This window comes from Heloderma suspectum, chromosome 3 (assembly GCF_057233095.1).
Source record: "Heloderma suspectum isolate Gila_16-S chromosome 3, 16-S_ref, whole genome shotgun sequence".
Classification (NCBI taxonomy): domain Eukaryota; kingdom Metazoa; phylum Chordata; class Lepidosauria; order Squamata; family Helodermatidae; genus Heloderma; species Heloderma suspectum.
In genome coordinates this window covers 47464225-47486118 of record NC_139460.1, presented here as the reverse complement: position 1 = coordinate 47486118, position 21894 = coordinate 47464225, and the positions used below count along the sequence as shown (strand labels likewise).

Below are 21894 nucleotides of genomic sequence, written 5' to 3'. Positions count from 1 at the left end.
TTTATTTCTTACTTCTGAGTAAACATGCACAGAAGGCGGGATATGTTAAAGATTAAAAGCAGGCTACCTAATGGATCACTGCCTTGTTGTGGCGAAGGGGCTTGAGTAACTCAGTGAAGCCATAACTTATGCCATGCAGGGCCACCCAAGACGGACAGGTCATGGCAGAGAGTTCTGACAAAATGTGGTCCACTGGAGAAGGAAATGGCAATCCACTCCAGTATTCTTGCCAAGAAAACCCCATGGAACGTATCACAAGGCTAAAAGATAGGACACCGGAAGATGAGCCCCTCAGGTCGGAAGGTGTCCAATATACTACTGGGGAAGAGCAGAGGGTATTTCCAAGTAGCGCCAGAAAGAGTGAAGCGGCTGGGCCAAAGCTGAAAGGACACTCAGCTGTGGATGTGTCTGGTGCTGAAAAGAAAATCCGATGCTGTAAAGAACAATATTGTTTAGGAACCTGGAATGTCAGATCAATGAATCAAGGTAAGCTGGAGGTGGTCAAACATGAGATGGCAAGATTGAACATCGACATCTTGGGAATCAGCGAACTAAAATGCACAAGCATGGGCGAATTTACTTCAGGTGACCATCATATCTAGTACTGTGGGCAAGAATCCCTTAGAAGAAATGGAGTAGCACTCATAGTCAACAAAAGGGTGGGAAAAGCAGTACTGGGGTACAATCTTAAAAACGATAGAATGATCTCAGTACGAATCCAAGGCAAACCATTCAGCATCACAGTAATTCAAGTCTATGCCCCAACCACTGAGGCTGAAGAAGCTGAGGTTGATCGGTTCTATGAAGACCTACAACACCTTCTAGAACTAACACCAAAAAAAGATGTCCTCTTCATCATAGGGGAATGGAATGCTAAAGTAGGAAGGCAAGAAATCACTGGGATAACAGGCAAGCATGGCCTTGGTGTACAAAATGAGGCAGGACAAAGGCTAATAGCGTTTTGCCAAGAGAACAGGCTGAACATAGCAAACACGCTTTTCCAACAGCACAAGAGGCGACTCTACACATGGACATCACCAGATGGTCAATATCGAAATCAGATTGATTATGTCCTTTGCAGCCAAAGATGGAGAAGCTCTATACAGTCAGTAAAAACAAGACCTGGAGCTGACTGTGGCTCAGATCATGAGCTGCTTCTTGCAAAATTTCGGCTGAAATTGAAGAACGTAGGGAAAACCACTAAACCATTCAGGTATGACCTAAACCATATCCCTTATGAATATACAGTGGAGGTGAGGAATAGATTTAAGGGATTAGACCTGATAGACAGAGTGCCTGAGGAACTGTGGACGGAGGTCCGTAACATTGTTCAGGAGGCAGCAACGAAATCCATCCCAAAGAAAAAGAAATGCAAGAAAGCCAAGTGGCTGTCTGAGGAGGCTTTACAAGTAGCTGAGGAAAGAAGGGAAGCAAAAAGCAAGGGAGAAAGGGGAAGATATAGCCAACTGAATGCAGAGTTCCAGAGAATAGCAAGGAGAGACAAGAAGGCCTTCTTAAATGAACAATGCAAAGAAATCGAGGAAAACAACGGAATGGGAAAGACTAGAGATCTTTTCAAGAAAATCGGAGATCTCAAGGGAACGTTTTGTGCAAAGACGGGCATGATAAAGGACAAAGAAGGCAGGGACCTAACAGAAGCAGATGAGATTCAGAAGAGGTGGAAAGAATACACAGAAGAACTATACAGGAAAGATCTTAATGTCCCTGGTAACCATGATAGTGCGGTCACTGAACTTGAGCCGGACATCCTCGAGTGTGAAGTCAAGTGGGCCTTAGGAAGCGTTACTAACAACAAAGCTAGCGGAGATGACAGTATCCCAGCTGAGCTATTTAAATTCCTAAAAGATGATGCTGTTAAAGTGCTGCACTCAATATGCCAACACATTTGGAACACTCAACAGTGGCCACAAGACTGGAAAAGGTCAGTTTACATTCCAATTCCAAAGAAGGGCAACGCTAAGGAGTGCTCAAACTACCGTACAATTGCGCTCATTTCACATGCCAGCAAGGTTATGCTCAAAATCCTACAAACTAGGCTTCAGCAGTATGCGAACCGAGAACTACCGGAAGTACAAGCTGGGTTTCGAAGAGGCAGAGGAACTAGAGATCAAATCGCCAACATTCGCTGCATCATGGAGAAAGCAAGAGAATTCCAGAAAAACGTCTATTTCTGCTTCATTGACTACGCTAAAGCCTTTGATGGTGTGGATCACAACAAACTGTGGCAAATTCTTAAAGTGATGGGAGTACCAGACCTCCTTACCTGTCTCCTGAGAAACCTGTATGAGGGTCAAGAAGCAACAGTGAGAACCAGACATGGAACAACCGAGTGGTTCAAAATTGGGAAAGGAGTACGACAAGGCTGCATATTGTCACCCTGCTTATTTAACTTATATGCAGAGTACATCATGAGAAATGCCGGTTGGATGAATCACAGTTCGGAATTAAGATTGCCGGGAGAATTACCAACAACCTCAGATACGCAGATGATACCACCCTAATGGCAGAAAGTGAAGAGGATCTAAAGAGCCTCTTGTTGAGGGTGAAAGAGAAGAGTGCAAAAGCTGGTTTGAAACTCAACACTAAAAAAACGAAGATCATGGCAGCTGGCCCCATCACTTCCTGGCATATAGAAGGGGAAGAAATGGAAGCAGTGAGTGACAGGTTTTATTTTCTTGGGCTCCAAGATCACCACAGACGGTGACTGTAGCCATGAAATTAAAAGACGCTTGCTCCTTGGGAGGAAAGCTATGGCACACCTAGACAGCATAGTAAGAAGCAGAGACATCACCTTGCCAACAAAGGTCCGTCTAATCAAAGCTATGGTTTTCCCAGTAGTAATTTATGGCTGTGAGAGCTGGACTATAAGGAAGGCTGAGCGCCAAAGAATTGATGCTTTTGAACTGTGGTGCTGGAGAAGACTCTTACGAATCCCCTGGACTGCAAGGAGGTCAAATCAGTCCATCCTAAAGGAAATCAACCCTGAGTGCTCATTGGAAGGACAGATACTGAAGCTGAAGCTCAAATATTTTGGCCACCTAATGCGAAGAGAAAACTCTCTGGAAAAGACCCTGATGCTGGGAAAGATTGAAGGCAAAAGGAGAAGGGGACGGCAGAGGATGAGATGGCTAGATAGCATCACCGATGCAATGAATATGAACTTGAGCACGCTCCGGGAGAGAGCACAGGACAGGAAGGCTTGGCGTGCTATCCATGGGGTCACGAAGAGTTGGACACGACTGAACGACTGAACAACAACAACAACAAGCCCCACTGAGTTCAACAGGATTTACTGTTGCAGCCTTAATGACATTAGGTCAGTAATTATTTCTCAGCCTAACCAATTTCACAGATTGTTGTGAGGATAAAATGCCATTTAGAGATCCTAAATGATTTAATTCATATTTTAACTGAACTGACCTGATTTGCACTTCCCAGGCCAATATGCGGATCGGATGCAGATATCCCTCAGTTTCCACACTTATTTTAATATGAACTATTTTAAAATAAATTGTCCACACAAATGTGTATTTTAGGATAAAATGCATTCAAAATGTGTATTTTAGGATAAAATGAATACAAATATGCATATTTTAGGATCAAATGCATACAAAATTTTAGAACATGCTGTACAAAATTTGTGAAAAATATATTTTAAAATAATGCACATTTTGGTTGGCTTTTTAATTTTAAACATGTAGATTGCTATGGAAATGGCATGGAACAGATTTGTGAATCAACATATGTGCAACTGACATGGATCAGAAATAGATTGACCAATACCATCCTGAATTCTTTCGAAGAAGGGTGGGATACAAATGTAATTTTTTTAAGGGATCTTTGGACCAATAACTCCTACAGACCAATTAATCAAATTTACAGAGCACAGAAGATTTTCTACAACAGAGAAACCATTACAATTCAGGAAATAATTTTGCAAATAAATCCATTCCAGATGGCTTAGGAAATTTAAGGCCTAATTCAGGACATCACTTTAGAAATGGGGGTCAAGTTTCAAGACATGCTGAAATTAATGAAATTTAGTATTGAAGTTTTAAAGCAAACTGAATATATGAATAATAGAAGCACTAAATATTGAAAAGTTGGCACACTTTGTACTAATGAGCACATTTGCTGATAGTTAATAAAAGCAATTATTGAAATGTTGCTTGTTATTTATTATTAATAATAAGGTAATTACTTTAAAGGTCCAGTAATTCATATAAATAGGTTACTAATGTGAGGAAATGACCCTGAGAGATGAATTAAGACATTAGTTGATTGGTTCTTATTAGTAATTATACTCTCCTTTGGGAGAGTAAAGATTCCCCATGAGTGAATCGGTAAATCCAATGTACTCTGATAATTTTCTTATAAGAACTTTCCCAATAATACCCATGTAACTATACTGGGGAAAAACATGGGTTTACATGATTATAGGAAGGTGAGAATGAGCTAAGTAATCATACAATGAAAAAGTTGTATTTCGACAATGTCCAACTTTTCCAGTAAAAAGTATTTGCTCTAAAAATTCATTGGAATCCTACAATATGCCACAGGAAACAGGTTCTACCTCATTCTGTTCCCCTTTGAACTTCCCAGGTGAGCAAATAAGACACAAAATAACTCTCATTGTTAAAATAATTATGCTCTTGTTTTTCTTTAGTTGGGAAGAGCAAAGACAGTATTTAGTGAACATGGTACAGTCAGTGTACTAAGATTTGGGTGGCTTGTGTGTGCCACTAACTCATACTTATAAATGCAACAATTCCCCAGTTCTACCAGTAATTCATCATGGTTGTTAGCTTCTATAAGCAATCCAGTGCAACAGATGTTACTAACAGTGAAACTATGCTACAATGACAAGTATCAGAGGGGTGTCTCTGCTGGACTGTTCCAGGAAAAAACAACAACAAATCTAGGTTCATGTTAAAGACCAACGCATATATTGTGACATAATCTTTCATGGGGCAGATGAATGAATGAAGGTGAATGAAGCAGTCACCTAAGTGGGTTGGCTTATATAGCCTGAGAGACAAGAAGGAAAAAAAGGTTTATTTGTTTTTTTACAAAGTGAGGTCAAAAAGCAAAACAATTCAAAAGATAGCAATAGGTGTGTCACTGTACTTTGCAGAGCATAAATGAATACTACATCCAATCAAATGAATACAAGATGAAGTCAGCATGGGTGGACCCACTTCTGAATAACTGTCACTAGCAATGATGAATGAAGCAAGATCAAGAGAGTAAATAAAAAGCTAAAGAGAGGCACTTTACTCTGTTGTGAGCTAGCCATTCCACAGTGTCAAATTTGCTAATTCCAGTTTGGTGGCTTTATGCTGGAATCTCCCTTTCAAATTATTTGTTGGACTGTTTGTTACAACATTAATCAGAACATCCTGACAGAAATGCTGCAATGTTCTCCTACCGGTTTCTGAGTGTTACCATTTTTAATTTCTGATTTGTACTGACTGATGTAAGTGAGGACAAGTGGTATTCTGTCAGATTTTCTGTTGGCCCTGTGTTATCATAGATGTTGTCTGGCCTTCGGCTTATGTAACAGTATAACAAGTACTGGTCTCTCATGGTCAAATGAAAGAATTTCTAGAATGTACGATGCTCATAGACCAGTAAGAAATAGCACCATATATACATTATATTTACCACTGGTATTACAGCATATTTGGAATTATCAGTTCTACAGAAGTATACCCACATCCAGGCCCTCTTCAGGCATTGAAAAGGAGTATAGGGACTACATACAAGGAAAGAGAGTGGAAATGAACATGCGAGCTCTGCCCCCTCTCTATCACTGTTCTCATTGCCCTCCATGTATAGAGAGGGTGACTGTCTATTACAGGGAGCAGACCTGGCACAAGCTCTCTAGTCACCAGAGGCAGGAGAGAACACGTGCCACTACATCACACCTCTTCCCTTCCTGCCACATCATGCCCCTTCCTGCTGCATTGTGCCCACCCTCCCCTTACCTTTGCTGCCACATTGGTTCTCTGGAGAGAGCTCTGCGGCCACTTCTTCCAGCTGCACGGTTCTCTGACATGGCAGCAGCAAAAAAAGGGGAGGGGGTATGCAACCAAGGAAACAGAGGGTGGGCAGCTGCTCCAGAGAGCCCTGCTGGCCATTCTTTTGCCGCAACAAATGCTACGGAAGGAGAGTGGCTGGTGGGACTATCCACAGCACGCACAGGAGGGCATCAGTGGTGAGCCCTCCTGGATGTGGGAGCAGGGCACTCTGCTGCCTGATGTGGACATCTCACCCTGCTTCATGGGAGGGCCAGCCCTGAGGGAGCCTCTTATTTATTCATGGAGGCTCTCTGTGCAATTTAGAACTCTGATTTTTCCAGGAGTCTAAATCACACAGAGAGCCTGCACGGACAGAGGAAGCTCCCAACTGCAGACAGTCATCCTCTACACATAGAGGGCAACAAGGACATGACTGTGTGTGTGCGCGTGTGTGCGTGCACATGCACATGCATGGGGAGAACTAGTGAACTCATCCCCACTAACCTTTCTTGCAGGTAGACCAGTGGTTTAGTGGTCTTTTGAAGTGCAGGCACTCATCATTAAAGTCCACATAGCCACACCCCCAAGGAGAGTCTAACAATTCAGGCTGCTGTGTTGATCCATATCAACAAACCAAACACAGCTTGAAACTGCCCATTCAAAACCAAGCCATCCCAAATACTTTGCATTGCAACAGGGAGCAATATATTGTTTCTGGGAAAATTCATTTACCTCCAGCTACTGTGAGAATCCCTGCTAAGCTCAGAGGGAAGAGGGAATTCTGGGAGGGGTGGCAGGTGATGTCAGCATCCTTGCTAATCAGACGGTGCTGGCACTGTGTGCCTGTGAGACCTGGCTCCAGTACACTAGTGGTGTAGACCATACACACTTTTTCAGCACCTTCAGCACCTGAAGAGCGCTCCAGTGCCTCTGATTACCACTGATGGTACATTGCTAGTCATAATCCTCAAGAAAACCCCCCAGCACTACTTGTGGTATTTTGCCACATATTCAACAGTGAAGGGGAGGGGGCGGGGAACGGTTTCCTAAGAACTGAGTCTGAATTTAATCATGGAACCATTTATCCAGCTCCTGTAAGTAATACACCCATTTACTGTTATAATCAGAGGGCATTGGCATGCCAGCGTTAGTTTCACAACACAACAATCTGGCTCCAGTTTAGAAGAATGTGTGAATATTGTAGATGGAATCTGTCTATTAAAGTGTTTTACAAGGTTCTATCCAATATTTTTCAGAGGAAAATATCAACATAGCTTGTAAAGATTTTGTACAGTACAAGAAAAATGCCAATGTTATTTTGTAACCCACTATTTTCACTATTTTAACTTATATGCAGAGTACATCATGAGAAACGCCAGGTTGGATGAATCACAGGTTGGAATTAAGATTGCCGGGAGAATTATCAACAACCTCCGATATGCAGACAATACCACCCTAATGGTAGAAAGCGAAGAGGATCTAAAGAGCCTCTTGTTGAGGGTGAAAGAGGAGAGTGCAAAAGCTGGTTTGAAACTCAGCATTACAAAAACGAAGATCATGGCATCTGGCCCCATCACTTCCTGGCATATAGAAGGGGAAGAAATGGAAGCAGTGACAGATTTTACTTTCTTGGGCTCCAAGATCACCGCAGATGGTGACTGTAGCCATGAAATTAAAAGACGCTTGCTCCTTGGGAGGAAAGCTATGACAAACCTAGACAGCATAGTAAGAAGCAGAGACATCACCTTGCCGACAAAGGTCCGTCTAATCAAAGCTATGGTTTTCCCAGTAGTAATGTATGGCCGTGAGAGCTGGACTATAAGGAAGGCTGAGCGCCAAAGAATTGATGCTTTCGAACTGTGGTGCTGGAGAAGACTCTTACGACGAGTCCCCTGGACTGCAAGGAGGTCAAATCAGTCCATCCTAAAGGAAATCAACCCTGAGTGCTCATTGGAAGGACAGATACTGAAGCTGAAGCTCAAATATTTTGGCCACCTAATGCGAAGAGAAAACTCTCTGGAAAAGACCCTGATGCTGGGAAAGACTGAAGGCAAAAGGAGAAGGGGACGGCAGAGGATGAGATGGCTAGATAGTATCACCGATGCAATGAATATGAACTTGAGCACACTCCGGGAGAGAGTGCAGGACAGGAAGGCCTGGCGTGCTATGGTCCATGGGGTCACGAAGAGTCGGACACGACTGAATGACTGAACAACAATTTTCACAAGAATATGAATCATGGAGAAAAACTGTCAATTTCTTCACAGCACACTTATTATAGGATATTGTTTGAACCCTCACTAATGACTCCTTGAGGTTAGTTATTACAGCGATTAGAAGCTGGGAGGATATTTTCTGTGGTACTACAGAACAGAAAGTCAGCATTAAAAAAAACTTTAACAGTCCGACGAAGGTAATGGCCTGTATGCTGTCAGCACTTCTGCTTTTTAAAAAACAGAAATAAACTAAGCAGACACTTATGTTAACTAAGTCTTTCGTTCTCCAAATCAATAAGCTGTTATATCTCTTAAAAGTAAATGCTGTGTAGATGACCTTCACTTACTTTTCGCCTCATTCCTGCTTACTCTTTACAAACAAGCTACATTGTGGCACAGGTATTTGTTGCAAAACTCACAAATTCAGTAGAATTCTGTTTTTCAGATGATTAAATGGCTAAATGGAGGAATGCACAAAGCCTCCCTAATTATTTTTCTGGATATTTCTGCCTAGCTGAACAGCGGCACCACATGTCTGGGCAAGGCTGGCATCAAATACAGGCATAGACAGACTCCTGCCTACGGCCTACAGACCACAGGGGCTCACTGCCAAGAACCCCCTGGACTTGCTCCTCTTGTTCATGCAGCCTGCTTATTTAGCTGTCTCTTGCTCTGGCCCAGAAGATGGTTATGGTAAAAAGGAACAGAAGTAAAAGCTACTGCCTATCTGCTCACTGGCTCCCTGCCTCTCAAGCAAGCAAGTGATAGCAATGATGAGAAAGACGATGAGCAGCAATGGCAATGAAAAAATAGACTCACTGAGGGAGGGGGCCCATTGAGCGTGTTTTGCCCAAGTGCCCTCAAAAACCTGGAGCCAGCACTGCATCTGGGACCCTTTTCTACAAAAGCTGGTATTCAGTTTTTACGAATAAGGATTTCCAAATGATTATTTCACAAGTTGTTTTGCATCATTCACCATTTAAAGTCAGAGAGATCTGATTCAATTGCATAGGGTTCCCTGTTAGAAAGCACAGACTAATAGTGGTGGTCCTGATTCAGAAGGGAACTGACACCCTTGTACTATTTTATGTAACAGAAGCACCTATGGATACACCCCTTGTCAGCCCAGCAAAAAATAAAGTGCTCAAGGGATGGAAGTAGCATGGCTCCCCACTCAAAAATATAGAGAATACTATTATTTATCTTTCCTCATTCTGTGCAGTAAGTTTTATTGTACAAACTGGCTACTTCATACGTAACACATATCCATAAATGTGAATATGTGATTTGTGATTGAGGAATTGAAAATCATTCCTACTATATTTGAGACTCAGTTGTGTGTGTATATGTGTGTGTATCAGCAGCAGCCAATTGCCTATCTCTTCTTATGCTTATTTGCATTTAAAAGTAACTGCTTTGCATTCCATGCAGCTAAATCAAAAAGTTGCCTAGCAACTAACTGGCCCTCACATCAGACAAATCTAGGCACAACAAGTGCTCCAGGCTTTGGTCAGTTACAAAGTATTCAAGGGCATGCCCTTTACCACATGCCCTTTACCACTGAAGGAGGACAGCAGCAATATAAAATATTGCAATATTAAGAAATTAATATAGTGAGAAGTCATGGAAAGAAATGATCGACTTCTGGTTGGGACCAATGTTGCTCTGGTAGCATCCCACGGTATCGCTCAGTGGGAGCTTTCTCAAACAGTTTTTTAAAAGGTTGAAAAACCTTTTCACCCCCCCCCCCAGAATTAAAAGGGGGGGCAAGGCAACATCTGGATAATATCTTGGAGAAAAGTACCCCCTTGAGATAGTGTGTGGGGGGGTGGATTCCAGGATTATCTCTCCAGAGCTTTACCAACGCAAAAAACTGTACTGAAACTCTTATTTCATAGGAGAAAACAGGGCTGACGTGTTCCACAATAATATATGCTTTAAGAAATATCAGCAACTTCTGAGGGATGATTTAAGAAATGTTAACAGTATTTGAGAACATGATCTGAGGACCTGCAAGATCTGTTTGAGAGAAACATGTCTGCGCCGAGGAGAAGAAAGGAGCCAGCATCAACTCCCACCGCACCCCATGTGTCAAATGTTTCAAGAACAGAAGATATAGGGGAATTATTTACTCTGACAAAGACTTTATCTTCGCAATTTACAGAGCAAGCCAAAAGCTTGGATTTAATCCAAAATTCCATCACCGCCTTGCAAGGAGCTGTAGATTTAATTAATGTGTCATGGCAAAAAATGGAGACAAAAATTAATGAGCTAGAAGACCGAGTGGCAGGAAATGAAACTATGACAAAAATTTGTTTTAAAAATGCCTCTGATAGAATTTCTCAACTGGAGGCCTTCACGAGGAGATCCAATGTACGTATTACTGGGATTAAAAATCTGTCTAATGATGTAAAATTGCCTATTTTTGTGGATAAACTTTTCCATGAGATACTCCCTATCCCATCTGATTATTTACTTGATATTGAGCAGGCATTTCGTGTGCCAAATGCTAAAGGGACTGATTACACGATCATAGTCCAATTTGCAAAAGTCTCCACAAAGAATTATATCCTGCGTTCGGCAAGAGAGGGTGGAAGCCTTTCCTGGAAACAAGATAAAGTTATGTTATTTCCAGACTACATGAAAGAGGTGGAAAATAAAAGAAGGCAATTTATCAAAGCAAAAAATATGGCAAAACAAATGAACGTACAATATTACTTAAAATATCCTGCTACACTTTGTATTGTGTCTGAAGGTCAGATGAAGAAGTTTCTAAATCATGAAATGGCAGAGGCATGGCTGAACATAAAAATGCGTGAGAATTCTGTTACAACCCCATGAACTGGAATCTTTAAACTACCTTTGTTAACTGCTTGTGTTTCGTCTACATCATCCAGGCTAGGTCAGAAGATAAATGATTATACATATATTTGTTTAATCTCCAGGGATGTTGGAGAAATCCGCCACGGACTCCAGTGAGGCCGGATTCTTTGGAATCCGCCCCCCTGGAGTCTGTGGTGGAATGGACTACCCCCCCACTTCCACCCCCAAAATCCCCCCGGGACGGACCTACCTGGCGGCAGCGGATGCGGTGGCAGCAGCTCGTCTTCCGGGCGCTGCCGGGCTGCTGCGGCTGCAAATGGCAGTAGGGATGTACGAAAGTCACTTACCTTTTCGCGGATTCTGTTCATGGTGTGGGAGGGGAGGCGTTCCGTCCCTCCCCCCGGAATCCTCGACGGGCGGGGAGGCGATCCGGTCCTCCCCCCCCAGAATCCTCGACAGCCAGCTGTGCTCCGCGGCGGCTCCACGGAGCAGCCGGCCAGGCCCAGGCCAGGGCCGTCCACAGCCGGATTTCCGGCTGCGGAGGGCTCTGGGTAAAAAAAAAACCAAAAAAAAGTGTACGCAAATGGTAGCGGCTACGGCCGCCGCCATTTGCATTCCTTATTTTTCGCCGTCTTAGTCTATGTCAATATTTACGTAGACTAAGACGAAGAAAAGAAAGGGGAACGCAAATAGTGTAGTGGGTAGTTTTAAATATATAAGGGGAATGCAAATAGCGTAGTTTTTAAAACCCAGACGTGATATGCTACGTCTTTACATAGCCTATCACGTCTATGGGGGGGGGGGGGGGAGAAAAAGACCAGACTGCAAATGGCGGTGGCAGCCGGTCGGAAGACCAGCCGCCGCCGCCACCACCGCCGAAGCCGCCGCTGGAGCCGCCGCCGCCCGGAACATCCTTCCCAGGTAAGTCTCGTTCTGGGGGGGGATCCGCCGGGGGGGGGTGGCAGGCCGTTCCGTGATGGATTTCGGGAGGCTGAATGCACTGGCATTTGGCTTCACCGAGATCCATCGTGGAATTCTCTGGCATCCCTAAATGGCAGCCGTCGTGGTGGCCGCCATTCGCGTGCCTGCATTAGGCCCTGATAGACTACATAAATACTTATGTAACCTATCACAGCAAAGAGCAGGGGCGCAAATGGCGGCCGCTATGCCATTTGCACTCCTGCTGTTTGCCATGATAGGCTACGTAAGTATTTACATAGCCTATCATGGCAAAAGGAGCGGAGAGGAGTCGGCTGGGGGGGGATTCCAGGGGGAGGGATGGATTGCCTCCCCTCCACCATGGATCCCCGAAATGGAACAAGGTAAGGGATTCGTACATCCGTATTAATCTCTTTCATCTTTCTCTTTTTCTTGCTTTTATATTTTTTATTTCAAAATAGATATGGTATGATGTATTTAAATTTATTGTTTGAGGGTAATTGTGCACATGCATTTATATATAAAATATATTATTGATTGTTGAAGGTTTAAGTTTTATTAGTATGTAACACTATATTTCTTTTAATTATCATCATCATCATTAATATAGGCTACTGGGAATGAACTGTAGACCTGTTTCTTTGATATAAGATTGATGATATGATATTGAAATGTAATGTTGTTTATTAAATTGTAAGATTGTTAAGGTTATAGATATAGTTTTTAAAATAGAATGGCATCGGATGCTGGGGGGCATTGGAGTTTAAACTTAATTCTTTAAAGGGAAGGGAGAGGGAGAAGGGGAGGGAAGGGGAAAGAATCTTCTTTTTTCTGCACTTCCTTTCCTCCTCCCTTTTCCCTTTTTTTTTTCCCCTTCTCTTTTTGTTATTGTGGTATCCTCATTAGAATATTGTATTGTCGGGAAATTGTAGTATTGATCAGGTTGTTGGTAATTTTGGTATTGTTTATTTCATTTATAAAGATAAAATAAATAAAATATATTCCAAAAAAAGAAAAGGGAAGAAATGATCAAAACTCAATCCATTTACACACAGTCAAACAACATTCAATCCACTTACTACCTGGACACACAACTAAGTGGAGACATATGAGAGGGGGAAGCAGGGGCATATCTCTAAAACAGCCCAGAACTCTTCTAGCTATTCAACGTGCTGTTGTCTAGGCTATCTTTCAACAAACAGTCCCATATGAACATAAGAAAAGCACTGTTTCAGACAACCTGGTGCCCTCCAGATGTTTTGGACTACAACTCCCTTAAGCCCCAGCCTGGTTGGCCAATGGGCAAGGATTGTGGGAGTTGCAGCCCAAAACATCTGGAGGGCTTAACATTGCCTATCCCTGGATTAGGCCAAAGGCCTTCTTAGTCCAGCATCCTGTTTCTCACTGTAGCCAGTCAGACACCTCTTGAGAAGACCACAGACAGGCCACAAAGACAGGCCTCTCCTATTGCTGCTCCCAGCAACTGGCATTCAAGGATACAAAGTGAGGCTGCCATGTGGAGTGCTCCTTCTATTTATGGTTGCAGCCAGCCAGTCATACTCTCTTCCAGGTTTATACAATGCATTCTCCCTTCATCCTGATTTAACATCCCCCCACCTCCATTAGTCAGCCAGCATTCCATGGCCATGGAGCATCCTCAGTCCTCAATGGGTTGTTTTATGGTGGGTCCGTCCCCCCCGCCGATGTAGGGTTTTCCTCCCTAAAAATTATTGTTGTACTATTGCAAACCATGAGGTTTCCCCAAGCCCCCCAGATACCTTCTTGTGATGTGTGGATAGCGCACCACCAATGGTAATCAGGTGCACTGGGGAAACATGCTTACTTGGGAGTAACACTCTCCAACTGCCTGTGAATGACTGCAGGAGTGGCGAGGGCAGCCAGCCCTATACCTTTGAAACTGCACTGTTGCCAAGTGTGCGCTGAAGAAACATGCTTACTCGGGAGTAATACTTTCCCATTGTACTGCACTGACCGTGGAGGGGGGCGGGGCAGCTGAGAGCAAGCTTCATGCCTGTCATTTTAAAACTATGCTGGAAGTGCAAAGATATGCCCTTATGGAGATAATTTTAAGAGTTGATGGCCCCCAAATTACCCCTAATCCTGCTGAGAAGGGCTAGACACAGAGGAGAGCTGTCTGCTACACATGCTTACTTGGAAGTAACTCATCCTCCATTGAACCTCACTGAGCGCGCAGGGAGGGGGGAGCAGGGAGAGGTGTAGGGAGCAAGCCTCTGTTCATTCATTGCCCTGCACCTATGCAGGTGATGATGTTCAGCTCTAGTTGAGGGACTCTGCCCACCCAACCCCAACCTAATACAATTTCAAGTGCTGTTTGCCCCATGCAAGCAGATTTTTTAAATGTATATACCGCATTACTGGCTACCATTTGCCGCAATAACCTGATTTATGAAAATCTGTACTTAAATGGAATCGCCTCAAAAACCTTGTCCATGTAGATTCAGTCCTGGACACATTCAAGAAAAGGTGCAATCTAATGAATGTTGCTACCAGCTCAGCTCAGCTCAGCTCAGAAAAAGCCCTATTTGCTACAGTAGCAACAACTACTTAACGTTGGTAATCCTAAAAAATTGGTATTTTGCAAGAGGACACTTTCTGCTTTGTAATTTATAAGCCAAAAGGCCAAGGAAGCAGAAGGAAAATCAAACAACTGAAAAGTAATTTGTGACATATTTCTGAGTCCACACCTTTTTAGAAGAGGTAAATTCAACAAGACAAACAAATTGAGCAATCCAAAGCTACTGAGGTTAATTGTTTCATAATGTGCCATTTCCAAAGGATGCCTGCTAGATCAAGGAGACAGGGCATACTGAAAAACCATAGATAACACATTATTTTCAAAGCTCAGTGTAGTAGAGCTGATAGCGATAACTGGAAATGCACTTGGTTGGTTTTACTTTTTTTTTATTACAGACCGCTACACAGATGACTTACCTTTCAGCAAATGATTCTGTGGCTGTTTGGTGCTGTGTAACTCAGAAATATTTGCTGTTTTCTGGAATTGAAAAAGTTAAAAAGAGAACATGACGATCATGGAAGATTTAGTGGAATTGGCTTGTCAAAATGATGAAGCAGAAAAAGCTTTTACAGAATATGTTCACGACAAAAACTTTAACATAATGTATATAACTGCCGAGTGGCTTTTGTCATGGCTGGGGGGGGGGGGAGCACTATCATTAATTTAGACACTAAGTGTAAGACTCTGCTGAAAATCTCCTTGGGATAGATCATAGAAATATATTCTTGGCCAGATAAATGGAACCTGGCAAGTCCCAGTTCTTGTTAGATGCTTTATAAAATGCCATTGGGTTTCTGCAGTCTGTTATCTCCGGCACATGATAAGAAAAGGCTTGGCTTGTTTTTTTCAGCATCTAACTACAATCTTATGGAAGGGTACATGTGCCCAGAATGGAAAATAAAACTCCAATAAAGCTACATCTTAAACACATCCAACTCAATACTTTTCTCTACATTTAGTTATGAAAAACTGCCTTATTTTGAATCTTGCAACAAATGCTTGGCATAAGCAAATTACGTGCAAAGAATGCTTCATTCTTTTGATATGTAGTCTGCCTGATCATCCAGACCATCACATTTTTTGTTTCTACTGCTAGGTTTTCTAAAAGACCTGTAGCTCACTATATATTTTCAGGTTTGGGTATCATCTGCCCAGAGACAGAAGTCCACATCTGATAATGAAGAAGAGCAATTGACTGTTATGTTTTTATTAATGGTAAATAAAAAAAGCAGGCCAAGTAGGAAATATTTGTGCTCAGTCAGTCTACTAAGGTAGGGAGAAGTACTGACAACACAGAAGCAAGTGAATTATCATGATGTGTCTCGAGTCAAGAGAATAAAAGCGCCCCAGGTGATCAGTTAGTTTAAAATCAGTGGCAGGTAAGGACATAAGAACAAATATAATATAATGGAAGTATGTCTAAAGATCAACAGCAGTCAATACTATCAATATAAGTCCAGTCTGCAGTGCATACCCGTTACTTAATCTACAGATGAGGAAAGTTCCAGCCTGACATTTTAAATGGTGCTCTGGAAACTTCCCAGTGATCATGTCTAGTAAAAGCTCAAGCTCAAGCCCTGTCATCCTGGGATTACTCAGGAGAAATTACCCTAAATTGGGGTGCTATCTCATTAACAGACCAGTGTGCGCACGAGAGCAACAGATTCCCATTAGTTCTTCCTGGCCAGCAATCTGTACTTGATGAAGGGCTGCAACAGGTAGGCAACTAGGAAGGACTTGGTTTCAAGCAAGAAGTTGGAGCCGTCTCAGCTCCAACATAAGGTAATTGGTCCTATGACAGGCTGGGTGTTTACTCATGAACAATTCTGCTGCTGATCCTGCTAACAGAAGGTGACCCCACCTGATTTTGGGCAAACCCCCTTCCTCCTCAGACCCCCATGCAACAGCCCACCCCAGAGGCTTTTTAGGAGTCTTGAAGGGAGAAGGGGGCAAGAAATTGACCTTCTACCAACTTGCTCTCTGCTGGCACTTCTCAGGTTCCAAGCCAATGTGTTTAGTATCAGAGTGATTCCCCCCCCCCAATTCAGTGCTGTATCTAAAAAACAATGTCTGTATTCAGACAGTCTATCATTATAAATATATCAGCAGGAGCCATTAGCAGGAACTGGGGTAGGCAAAATAAGAAGCCTGTCCAGGTGTCAAACGCTCAATATGATTTGTTCCAAGGAATAAAACAGGATCATAGAGAGAAAAGCAACTATTTAAAGGATCAAGTTATTGGTAAGCGATAAAGGGATTTATCATTCGCAAGACTATTTTTAGATATCTACATACCACCTTCTCTCTACTGTCTGAAGTTATCTCTTCAGAAATTCTGACACAATCTAAGTTCTATTGCGATGTGTCCCCTGTTTTAAGAAACCATATAATATTCAGCCTGGCATGATTTAACACATCTTGCATATTCCCTAATAAGGGAAAGAATTCTGAAGCTGCTAAAAGTACATAATATAGCCCCAAATGCTGTCACCCCAATTCCCCTCCCTGAAGAGACAAAATTACATACTCTAAATTAATTTATCTTAGGTAAACAGCAAGGACCATATTATAAACAGCATTGACTTCACTTCAACTTGTTAAACTTTTTTATCCTCATACTTTATAAACACAAGTGGAAGAAATTAATGTATGTACATAACAGCAAATGTTCTCTCACCATTTTACTTTTTTTAAAAGCACTGTTTTTATCTTCTATAAACAGTGGCAATGGAATTATAAACACCATTATTCCACCTCCATGTTAAAACTCTTATTACCTTGCATAAATAGAAGTGAATGAATATGTACATGACACCAATCAATCCTCTTCTTACACAAAAACGTAGATTCTTTTTATCTTAATGAATATTGGGGGAAATTTAATAAATTAAAAATGTAGCGCTCTCTCATATATATATATATATATATATATAACATCAAAACCCATGTATTCATATTCTGAAAGGTATATACAGACTGTCAGTAATGAACAATGTACTCCGCAGGGCTTTCTTGCTTGAAAACATTTTCAATGCAGGTGAGACTTGAAATTGAAAGTTCTAGAAATAGATGGGCCCAATTTATCCATATCACTGGAATGGGAGACTGATCTTCTTGATCCACCCTTGAAAATCAACTCCAGCTGTTCCATGGTTGGAACACTTCCAAGAAAGGATGGTCTTTGTAGCTTCCTATTCTGTTTAAGCTGGTCAAGCAAGAGGATGTCTGGGGCAAAGGGCAAAATTAGTAGAGATGGATTTATGCATTGTGGACTCCTGCTCACCAGGAACCTAGCCCTCTAAATCATTTCACAGAGGTCACACAGCAGCTGTTACATGGCAATGACATTTCAGCATAAATGACCTGGGATATGAATGAATGATTCCAAAGTAATGTCCATATGGCAAGGCAACAAGAATGTAAGTCTTCTAGTTCTGCTGTTTGATTCTGCAAAGCCCAATTTGATAATGTAGACACTCCCTCAGTACTATAGCTCCATCTTTGCTGGAATTCATTTCTTTTTATATAATTTCTTACAACTTTAGTAGCTTCTCCTCTGCCATGAAGAGGAAACTTTTATTTATTTATTTGTTTGTTTGTTTGTTTTATATACCACACAACTGACAGATGCCATCGGGGCAGTTTACATAGAATCATAGAATAGTAGGGTTGGAAGAGGCCTACAAGGCCATTGAGTCCAGCCCCCTGCTCAATGCAGGAATCCAAGTCAGAGCAGCCCAGACAGATGGCTGTCTAGCCTCATCTTGAATGCCTCCAGTGTGGGAGAGCCCACCACCTCCCTAGGGAATTGGTTCCATTGTTGTATTGCTCTAACAGTCAGGAAGTTTTTCCTGATGTTCAGCCGGAATCTGGCTTCCTGTCACTTGAGCCCATGATTCTGTGTCCTGCACTCTGGGATAATCAAGAAGAGACCCTGGCCTTCTTCTCTGTGACAACCTTTCAAGTACTTGAAGAGTGCTATCATATCTCCCCTCAGTCTTCTCTTCTCAAGGCTAAACATGCCCAGTTCTTTCAGTCTCTCCTCATAGGGCTTTGTTTCCAGTCCTCTGATCATCTTTGTTGCCCTCCTCTGAACCATCTCCAGTTTGTCTGCATCCTTCTTAAAATGTGGTGCCCAGAACTAGACACAGTACTCCAGATGAGGCCTAACCAGTGCTGAGTAGAGGGGAACTAGTACTTCCTGGGATTTGGAAGCTATGCTTCTATTAATGCAGCCCAAAAGAGCATTTGCCTTTTTTGCAGCCACATCACATTGTTGGCTCAGATTCAGCTTGTGATCGACAACAATTCCATGATCCTTCTTGCTTGTAGTGTTGTTGAGCCACGTATCCCCCATCTTGTAACTGTGCATTTGGTTTATTTTTCCTAGGTGCAGGACTTGGCATTTATCCTATTCAATGTCATTCTGTTGTTTTCTGCCCAGCGCTCCAGTCTATCCAGATCACTTTGAATTTTGTTTCTGTCTTCCAAAGTATTAGCTATCCCGCCCAATTCTGTGTCAGCTACAAATCTGATCAGCATTTCCTGCACCTCCTCGCCCAAGTCATTAATAAAAATGTTGAAGAGCACTGGGTCAAGGACTAAGCCCTGCAGTACCCCACTCCTTACCTCTCACCTGTTTGAGAAGGTCCCATTGATAAGCACTCCTTGAGTCCGATTCTGTAGCCAACTGTGCTCCATTGGATCGTTGTTTCATCTAGCCCACTTTGATCTAGTTTGCTCATTGGGATATCATGGGGCACTTTGTCAATAGCTTTGCTGAAGTCGAGGTATATTATGTCTACAGTATTCCCACAGTCCACAAGGGAGGTTACTTGATCAAAAAATGAGATCAGATTTGTCTGGCAGGATTTGTTCTTGACAAATCCATGTTGGTTTCAAGTAATCACTGCACTGTTTTCAAGGTGCTTACAGATGGATTGCTTTATCATCTGCTCCAGAATTTTCCCAGGGATTGATGTCAGACTGACTGGTCTGTAGTTCCTAGGTTCCTCCTTTTTACCCTTTTTAAAGATAGGGACAACATTAGCCCTCCTCCAGTCATCTGTTACTTCACTCATGCTCTATGATTTCTCAAAGAGAATAGACAGTGGTTCTGAGAGTTCTTCTGCCAGTTCCTTTATTACTCTAGGGTGCAGTTCATCTGGTCCTGGAAACTTGAACTCATTCAAAGTAATTAGGTGTTCTTTGACCATATACCTATCGATCTCAAGCTGCAATCTGGCCCCTTCAGCCTGTACTTCGCCTTTGCCAGGGGGCTCACAGACCCTCTTTTGGGAGAAGACTGGGCCAAAGTAGGAATTGAGCACCTCTGCCTTTTTTTGGTCATCTGTTATCATTTTGCCATCCTTATTTAATAGCTGAACAACCATTTCTTTCCTCTGTCTTTTACTATGCATGTAGCTGAAGAAAACTTTTTTGTTGCTTTTAGCATCCCTCGCTAACCTCAGCTCGTTCTCAGCTTTAGCCTTCCTGACGCCATCCCTGCAATTCTGCTACCTGCCTGTACTCTTCCATTGTTGCTTGGCCTTCTTTCAATTACCTATATGTGTCCTTTTTTGTTTTCAGGTCATCTCTAAGCCCCCTTCATGGGTCACTGCCTTGTTGTGGCGAAGGGGCTTGCGTAACTCAGTGAAGCCATAAGCTATACTGTGCAGGGCCACCCAAGACGGACAAGTCATGGCGGAGAGTTCTGACAAAATGTGGTCCACCGGAGAAGGAAATGGCAAACCACTCCAGTATTCTTGCCAAGAAAACCCCATGGAACGTGTCACAAGGCTAAAAGATATGATGCCAGAAGATGAGCCCCTCAGGTCGGAAGGTAGTATAGGTCCCCAATATACTACTGGGGAAGAGCAGAGGGTATTTCCAAGTAGCGCCAGAAAGAGTGAAGCGGCTGGGCCAAAGCTGAAAGGACACTCAGCTGTGGATGTGTCTGGTGGTGAAAAGATAATCCGATGCTGTAAAGAACAATATTGTTTAGGAACCTGGAATGTCAGATCAATAAATCAAGGTAAGCTGGAGGTGGTCAAACATGAGATGGCAAGATTGAACATCGACATCTTGGGAATCAGCGAACTCAAATGGACAAGCATGGGCGAATTTACTTCAGGTGACCATCATATCTACTACTGTGGGCAAGAATCCCTTAGAAGAAATGGAGTAGCACTCATAGTCAACAAAAGGGTGGGAAAAGCAGTGCTGGGGTACAATCTCAAAAACGATAGAATGATCTCAGTACGAATCCAAGGCAAACCATTCAACATCACAGTAATTCAAGTCTATGCCCCAACCACTGATGAGGTTGATCGGTTCTATGAAGACCTACAACAACTTCTAGAACTAACTCCAAAAAAAGATGTCTTCTTCATCATAGGGGATTGGAATGCTCAAGTAGGAAGGCAAGAAATCACTGGGATAACAGGCAAGCATGGCCTTGGTGTAAAAAATGAGGCAGGACAAAGGCTAATAGAATTTTGCCAAGAGAACAGGCTGATCATAGCAAACACTCTTTTCCAACAGCACAAGAGGCAACTCTACACATGGACATCACCAGATGGTCAATATCGAAATCAGATTGATTATGTCCTTTGCAGCCAAAGATGGAGAAGCTCCATACAGTCAGTAAAAACAAGACCTGGAGCTGACTGTGGCTCAGATCATGAGCTGCTTCTTGCAAAATTTCGGCTGAAATTGAAGAACGTAGGGAAAACCACTAAACCATTCAGGTATGACCTAAATCATATCCCTTATGAATATACAGAGGAGGTGAGGAATAGATTTAAGGGATTAGACCTGATAGACAGAGTGCCTGAGGAACTATGGACGGAGGTCTGTAACACTGTTCAGAAGGCAGCAACTAAATCCATCCCAAAGAAAAAGAAATGCAAGAAAGCAAGGTGGTTGTTTGATGAGGCTTTACAAGTAGCTGAGGAAAGAAGGGAAGCGAAAAGCAAGGGAGGAAGGGGAAGATATAGCCAACTGAATGCAGAGTTCCAGAGAATAGCAAGGAGAGACAAGAAGGCCTTCTTAAATGAACAATGCAAAGAAATCGAGGAAAACAACGGAATGGGAAAGACTAGAGATCTCTTCAAGAAAATCGAAGATATCAAGGGAACGTTTTGTGCAAAGACGGGCATGATAAAGGACAAAGAAGGCAGGGGCCTAACAGAAGCAGATGAGATTAAGAAGAGGTGGAAAGAATACACAGAAGAACTAAACAGGAAAGATCTTAATGTCCCTGATAGCCATGACAGTGCGGTCACTGAACTTGAGCCGGACATCCTCGAGTGTGAAG

The 21894-nt window shown here is 42.6% G+C and overlaps 1 protein-coding gene across 50 annotated transcripts in view; it reads right to left on the bottom strand.

The window, feature by feature from the left end:
- Positions 1-21894, bottom strand: part of ZBTB20 (zinc finger and BTB domain containing 20) — an 809278-nt gene that overhangs the window by 247862 nt on the left and 539522 nt on the right. For 49 of the 50 annotated variants that reach the window (XR_014789034.1, XR_014789033.1, XM_084843086.1 and 46 more), the window contains one exon: positions 14993-15053. The gene's annotated coding sequence lies outside the window, so the exon portion shown is untranslated. Of the gene's footprint in view, positions 1-14992; positions 15054-16871; positions 16946-21894 lie in introns of all 50 variants that reach the window. The other variant, XM_084843058.1, reaches the window with a different exon arrangement.